At 41.9% G+C, this 7077-nt stretch overlaps 1 protein-coding gene and 1 long non-coding RNA gene across 30 annotated transcripts in view; one reads left to right on the top strand and one right to left on the bottom strand.

Annotated features, from left to right (window-relative positions):
- Positions 1–1882, top strand: part of EBF3 (EBF transcription factor 3) — a 113090-nt gene extending 111208 nt beyond the window's left edge. For 21 of the 29 annotated variants that reach the window (XR_014948997.1, XM_085555391.1, XM_085555388.1 and 18 more), the window contains one exon: positions 1–811. This exon is cut by the window's left edge and continues 1079 nt beyond it. The gene's annotated coding sequence lies outside the window, so the exon portion shown is untranslated. The other 8 variants (XM_085555386.1, XM_085555385.1, XM_085555384.1 and 5 more) reach the window with 1 other exon arrangement.
- The window catches only part of LOC146760028 (uncharacterized), a 54862-nt gene extending 51075 nt beyond the window's left edge, over positions 1–3787 (bottom strand). Inside the window, exons 1-2 of the long non-coding RNA XR_014948998.1 lie at positions 2587–3787; positions 2014–2191 (exon numbers count right to left, since the gene is read on the bottom strand). This is a non-coding gene — a long non-coding RNA (uncharacterized LOC146760028). The remainder of the gene's footprint in view (positions 1–2013; positions 2192–2586) is intronic.
- Between the last annotated feature and the right edge of the window lie 3290 nt (positions 3788–7077).

Genomic DNA, 7077 nt, shown 5'->3' with positions numbered 1-7077 from the left:
AGCCTGTAAGGAATAAAATAGTCTTACCCATTGCAACACCTTCTTTCACATCAACACTCGCAGTCACTAAGGGAATTTATTTTGTAACATATCAACTATAAATATTGTATTTATCTTTGAAATTTTGTATATTGCTTTCCACCATTTGTTTTTCCTTGTACGTATTGCTTTTTGTCATGGCCTGGAATGGTGATGCTGAGAGCAGCATTCAGCCAACAGCAGTCGCCTTCATGTTTTTCTTTGAAGTAAATCAGCGTCCATGAGTTTTGTTTGTACTTGGTGAAGTTGCTCTTATTTAGACTTTCCATCCTTTTCTTTACTCTTTTCTTTTTTTTTTTTCTTTCTTTTTTTTTTTTTTATTATTGTTTTTGAGGAAAAGTCAAATTCATCATTTATTTTTATATGATTTTTAAGTTATCAGAACAAATAATTTTGAAAAAGAAGTTGTTTGTTGTATAGTCAAATCCAATTTGTGCCACGCGGCTGTAATGAATACTAGTAGAATATGTGCATGTGATACAGCCACAAAAAAGAGGAATCTGTTTTGTGGTTGCTTTTCTTTCCCCCTCCCCCCCCTTATTTTTGTTTCTTTCCCCTCCCTCCCCCCCTTTATTTTCCTTCTATTTTCTTTCGTTCCGTTTGTTTGGTTGTTGTTCTTTTTGTTTGGTTTATTTTACCTTATTCCAAAGGCTGTAACAAGTCGTTGTTAGCTGCCACCCATGACTTTGCCACATAGCTGAACTGTGTTTACTGGGAAAAGTCAGAGGCCTAAAAGCTTAAAATAAATCCACTTCTGATGTTTTAATTAAAACGTTTGCCACATTAACTTCTCCGATGCCTTAAAAGTGAACTTCTTTGAAGAACTTTTGTGCTGTTTTATCACAGGCTTACACCACAATTGTTAACTGCTACTTCATTTGAATGAGTTCTGGTGTAAAAGAAAAGCACAAACCCGGTGTCCAACACTATCACTCCTTTATGTGTCTCTTTTCTGCTGCACTCTGCATCCTCCCGAACCCTGCACTGTTTAAAACAAAGACAAGTTTCACTCGAGATCAGGATCACACGTGATTTTTAAACGCCTGGGGTTTGTTTAGGTTGGTTTCTCGCTTTTTTAACGGAACTTTTTGTAATAGACCCACTGACAACTGTACTTTTTAAACTGGAATGACCTCCATCGTGTTTTGTGGCTGTTAGTGCCAAATCCATAGTGAGAAACGCGTTCGGTTTTCTTTTCCTTTGCACTAAATGGTTTGCAAACGCAGCACTGCAAAACGTTTTGCAAACTGCAGCAGAATTTAAGGGTTGAACCAAAAAGGAGGGATCTCTTTCTTTCTTTTTTATCTTTTTTTCTCTCTTTCGTTTTTTTTTTCCTTTTTTTTTTTCCTTTTTTTTTTTTTTTTTTCCTTTATCCTTTCTGGGCAAAAAAGATAAAATAAATAATGCACATTTTAGTAAAGTGTTTATTAAAGGGTTTAAAAGAAAGATACAGTGTGTCACAGCCAAGAAATGCCCTGTGCATTTATTTGGTGATAACCAATAAGGCTTAGCTAAGTGGAAAAGCCTGAGAAGTCACTTTGGAACTGAATTGCCTCAGTTATATTTTGCCTAATAAGGTTCAGAGCTAACAAAGAGGTCACGTGTACACGTTAAGAACGTTTGCAAGTTTCTTCATAACTGCAACCTGTTTGTGTTTTAGATGACTTAGAGCACCCATCGCTTCATCGTCTCCGAATGGAAAGCTTCACTAAATGGTAGATTTTACTGTTAAAGACCCTACAATAAGATTGTTTTATCTGTACATTTTTTCATATATTTAACTGTATAAAAAAAAAATGTTCATTTTACACAATATTTAATTAAAGTATTTCTTGTCTGTGAATTTCATTTTTTAGTAATTTTATCTGCTTTGATTATTAAAAAAAAACCAACCCAAAACCCAAGAGACTAAACCCAAAACAAAAGAATGCAGCACCAGGGCTCTCATTTCTAACCACCAGCGCTCATACTCACATTTGGATTCAGAACCATAAGCCACGAAATAGGTTTGCCCTGGGAAGAAGCCAGGATCCTGGGAAGGAAGGCAGCTACCTGCTGCTCCACCACGGTGAAGCGTCCCAGACAGCCCGTATGTAAAGGTAACGGCAGAGCTGCTTCTTTTTGTTCCATTTTCAGACGGCATTGTGAGATTCTGTCAACAGGAAAAGTTATTTTAAACGCAGCACAACCCAAATTTTCCATGTGGTGCTTTCGCACCGAAGGTCAACCTGCTTGTTTTCACAATGCTGATAAGAAAGCAAATGTTTTTGATAACCATAACACTGAAATATGTTGTCCCTTGGACTCCAGCATGCGTAGTGTGCGTATCATGTACCTGAGTGTGATTGACCTGAGGTGGGCATGAGCCAGAGCTCCTGGGCACAGGGTGTGTGCATTGGAGGCAGCTCCAGTACCGACCTGAAGCCGAGCAAGTGTCCTGGCACAGGAGGCAGAAGACCAGGCCATTTCTGCTCCAACACTACCAGGGGCTGCTGGAAATGTCGAGAAGGCACCGAGATAGCCGAGCTTGGAAGATAAAATACGTACATGCACGTGTGTATTCCTCTACAGGATGGGTAGGGTGCCTTTGGTGCCCCATGCTTCTGTAGTTCAGTGATGGAGTGTGATGAGGAGCTGCAGTGTGCTGTAGCCACATCCTAGAAATAAGCAAAGACAGGATGTTTAACTGTGTTTCCTCCGATGTTTCCATCATTTTCGTATTTGATGTTAAAAATAGAGAGCACTTATTTTGCATTGACAGCCATTTCACTCTGTGTATGTTCCTGCGTACCGTGTCTAACCACCGGCACAATCAGACGCACTCCACAAAAATAAGACTTCTTATGGGGATGAAAGTCTGCACGATGCCTACTGGCACTGTTCCTTTCAGGTTCGTTTCAAAGGTTTGAATAACAAGTGTCTAAATGGTTGGTCTAACATCCAATACAAAGAAAACACAAAAGAAAGTAAAACACACATTCTGCAGTGCGGACTACAGGTCCTAGAGCGATCCAGCACCCGGGACACATCTACATCCATAACTTGGTAATCACCCCGTCAGGAAAACATGTTGTGTCAGCTCACGCCAAGTTTAGAAATGCAAAGAAGAAGATGATAAAATTTCCTTAATCGAAATGAAGGAATAGAGTCTCTAAAAGTATATGCCAATTATTGCAGAGCAGCTTTTTAAAGTCTTTCAAGCTTTTAAAGATTATTCAAAGCACTTGAAATAGGCTTCAATCTAATGCCTCATTTCATTGCATTAAACAGCCTAGTTAATAAAGAATCAATATATTCAAAGGGCAAGGTTATCTTTTGTCTATAAGGGGTGGTGTCATTCTGAACCTTTTATAGTTCAAATGCTGAAAAAGACCTCATGAAATCCATACTCATCAAGTGGGTCAACTAGAGCAATAAAGAGGCCCCTGAAAGAATGGCTGCACTCCTTTAAAACAACTATAAGTCTTATCTCCCCGCATAGTGCTTGCGCAGAATCAGCCAGAAAATGTCAATTTCTCATCAAGACAAGAGGCCCAATGATAATTTTTTTCTAGAGAATACATACAATTAGGAGAATGCAGAAAGGCCCCATCAGTGATTTGTAGCTTATTATGTCACCGGCAAGCTGCGATCTACCGCTAAGCAGATAATAAGGGCTGTTGATAACTGAAGTGTCAATATGCCAAAGAACGATTTTTGAATGTGAGCCCTTGTGCTTTTTTTCCCCCTCCTCGTGCAGATCGCTGAGCCTGATAACCGAGCATCTGCCAACCGACACCGCGCGCCGGACCACACAATTAATGCCATGAATAAATAGCACAAAAGAGTTTGGATTCTTTATACTCTTTGAGACAATTCCCTGTTTTACCCTTCAAGGATTTCTTTTATGTTCGAATAAGGTTGCTTTTAATGAAATTTAAACTCATCAGAGGAAATCAAACCCCTCAAATCAGATTACAAATTGATTTTTTTTTTTTTTTTGGTCACTTGTCGTTATACAATGTACTGCCATAAGTTGTACAGGAGAAGGAAGAGAAAGTGCCGAGTCTTGAGTAAGAGTATGCAGACGGCCTTTGAAAAGGCACATGAAAGAGGAATGTTCCTAAAATCCCACAAGAAAGTTTCAAAGAGCTGATGTGTGTCACTTAACAGGTGATTGTCACCGTTATGTTCATAATGTGCTGGCTATGAAGGAAGAACCAGGCTAGAACCTTGGATTGCATACATTTAAATCACCAAACCCAAGTGATCTCTGTTTTTTCCCATATATAATGCTGGATGTCATTGTTACATACAAGGAATTAAACATACAAGGAATTAAACATTATTTCTCAGAACTCAGGTCAATAGCAGCAGAAGGCAAATCTGAAAGCAGGTCTGGAACTCCTCCCCATTGGTGACATTGCCAGTGCAGTCTGGCCAGCAGAAATATGATTCTGGCAACAAATGCTATATTTAGTCATGATCTTTTTGTTTCCTTCCACGTTACAATAAAGTTGCTGCTGTACTACCACGTTTTTGTTTTCTCTTTTTTTATCAAGGGCAGCTTGAAGAATCAAGACATAGTAAATCAGTTACTAAATGGTAGTTTTTGTTGCCCAGAGATTTTAGAGGACTTCCCTTGTGATGTGACAACGTGTTTAACTTGTCTTGAGATACATGAAAAGATTGGAGAAGCTACTTTGTAACAAGGGAAGGCATTAACTGCCCCAGACCACTGGGGATGGTGAGGATGGTGGGGATCTGCTCCAAGCAGGCAGAGCTCACAGCTTTGTATAGATTGCTCAAAACCAAACAGCCCACCAACCAACCAGAAACTGACAGAAATGGAAACTGAGTCTACAATTGGTCTGTGTAATACAGCCAGCAAGATCTGAAGCTGTCCTGTACTGATTAGCATAGGGACAGCAAGGGGAGGAAGGAGATCAGACAGGAGGAAAACATGGGGGGGCTGCACAGAGTGGGGCTGCCCTGTGCACAGGGCTCTGGAGCTGCCATTGCCTCAGCCTGGCTGTGGTGCCAGTGGGCAGTGGGATGCCAGCATCCACCTGGTCAGACATAGAAGTGCTTGAAACCACAATGACCAGAAATAATACTAATTCAGAACTTGCAATATGTTGCCTTGTAAGGCTGTATGGGCAGACCAAATGTGTCACTCAGTGAGAAAAGGGAAAGGATAGGAGCCATGCTGCAGAGGAACTGCTCCAGCTCAGCAGTGAGTCTCATCTCTGGGCACACCAGCCCTCCAGCAGTCTGCCCAGCCCCCTGCTGCACCATGTCCTGCCCTGGGGCATCAGGTGGGCTGCAGTAGGGCTTTGGGCAGCCTGGGGGGGGGAGGGGGCAGGGCCCACAGCTGGCAATAAAAGCAGGATAGTCAGGCAGCTTTGCAGGCTTGGGAAAGTCAGCTGTGTGAAGGAAACACCAAGATGTAGATTGGTTTGGGATATAAGCTACCAAAACATATTTGGAGTATAAGGTAACTCGGCCCTGCTCAGGCACCTTGTGATTGATACATGCTTGCAGAAGTGATGGAATTAAGTTTTTTTTTCTATAGAAGTGGGAAGAAAATAGAAGAAACTTAGCTCTGGATCTTGTAGAACCAAAATCTCCATAGTAAAGGGTGTCAGGTAAAATCACTTTGAGGCCTTGTTGCCTGTAGCCTGCCAATGATGGCTGGGGGATTCCTCATCATTTAGCATCCATGTGTCTCACTCATTTCAGTTTATTTTCAGTCCACAGTGCCATGTCTGTATCACGTGGGGACCAGTCACGCGTGTGTGCATGTCCCATGTTGTGTCCCAAACCAGTCTAAGCTGCCAAAGGCTGCACTGCTGCTGGGATGCTGCTTTACAGAACAGTTCATGAGTGTTGAGTGGGGAAGTAGGTCATCAAATCCAACAGTTACTTCTGCAGGTGAGAAATGCTGTTCCAATCCTGCTGCAAGAAGAAGGGGTGAGATCCCAGGTAGGACAAAGGGAAGGCTGGAAGACAAATGCTTCACTTCTCCCAGCGTTATATCACATCCGCACACTGTGGTTTGCCATGGGTGTCTTGCATGATCTGTACGGACAGGAGAGTCTTCAGCAGCTGCTGTGCAATAAACAGTCAGAAGCTAAGCAGATAAAGAAGACAGAGATGTTCAAAACGCTCTGCTTTAGGTAGCTACAGGATGTCCCAACCTGAAAACTGGAATGCCTTAAAGAGTAATAAATATGTGTTAGTGTAATTAGCTACACAGTGCTTGCATTGTTCATCAAACTGCAAAAACTTCTTTTAAATCTGTATCTTAGCATTATCCTGGCAAGGAGTTAACAGAAGCAAATCAAGCACAGTGCTTTCTGGGTGCTGCCCCTACCATGAGGGAAATAACCTGCAGGAGCACACCAGGCTGTGCAATGGGGTCTCATCAGCCATAAACTGATGGAGAACAGCTTGTGCTTCCAGGGCAGCGGAATGGGGCTGGCAGAGCAAGGGCAGGGACGTGGTGTTTCTGTGTGATAGGGACACCACAAGCTCAATCAGGGTCAGGAAAATGTATGTTTTTTCTAAGCTGAAATTATCCATTCTGAATGGTCAAATTCACATCATACTCTACAACCACTCTTTATTTTCTCTTTACCTTAATGAAATGACCATTGTCCTGCAGTCTTCTGGCTTCATGATGAGATGAGAAAGCCTTTTCGTTGTCTGCTGTGGCTACTCTGCCCCATATTTTCAGCGTGAAGACTAAATAGTGATACATAGCAGGGCAATAAGAGCTACTGACCAGGGATCCCACTGGTGGGATGGGCTGCCCACCCCTCTGCCACACGGTGACAAACCTTGTGACAGCCATTCCAGCAATGGCACAGAATTGTCTGTTCCTTTCAATGTATTTGTCTGGTTCAGGTCAGTGACTAATTCACTTGAAACCAAAAACCCAGTTGGGAGCTGGAAGAGCAGAAAATGCGTTTTCCTCTCCCTGTCCATGAATAAAAAATAGATTTGAAAGGATAAGATCTGCCAGTTTTAGCATCTTGAAGGACGTGGTGACCACAA

This window comes from Coturnix japonica, chromosome 8 (assembly GCF_054131305.1).
Source record: "Coturnix japonica strain WE chromosome 8, WE-NBRP24, whole genome shotgun sequence".
In the NCBI taxonomy this organism is placed as follows: Eukaryota; Metazoa; Chordata; class Aves; order Galliformes; family Phasianidae; genus Coturnix; species Coturnix japonica.
Note: the sequence above shows the minus strand (reverse complement) of the source record. Positions and strands in the feature narration are given on the sequence as shown.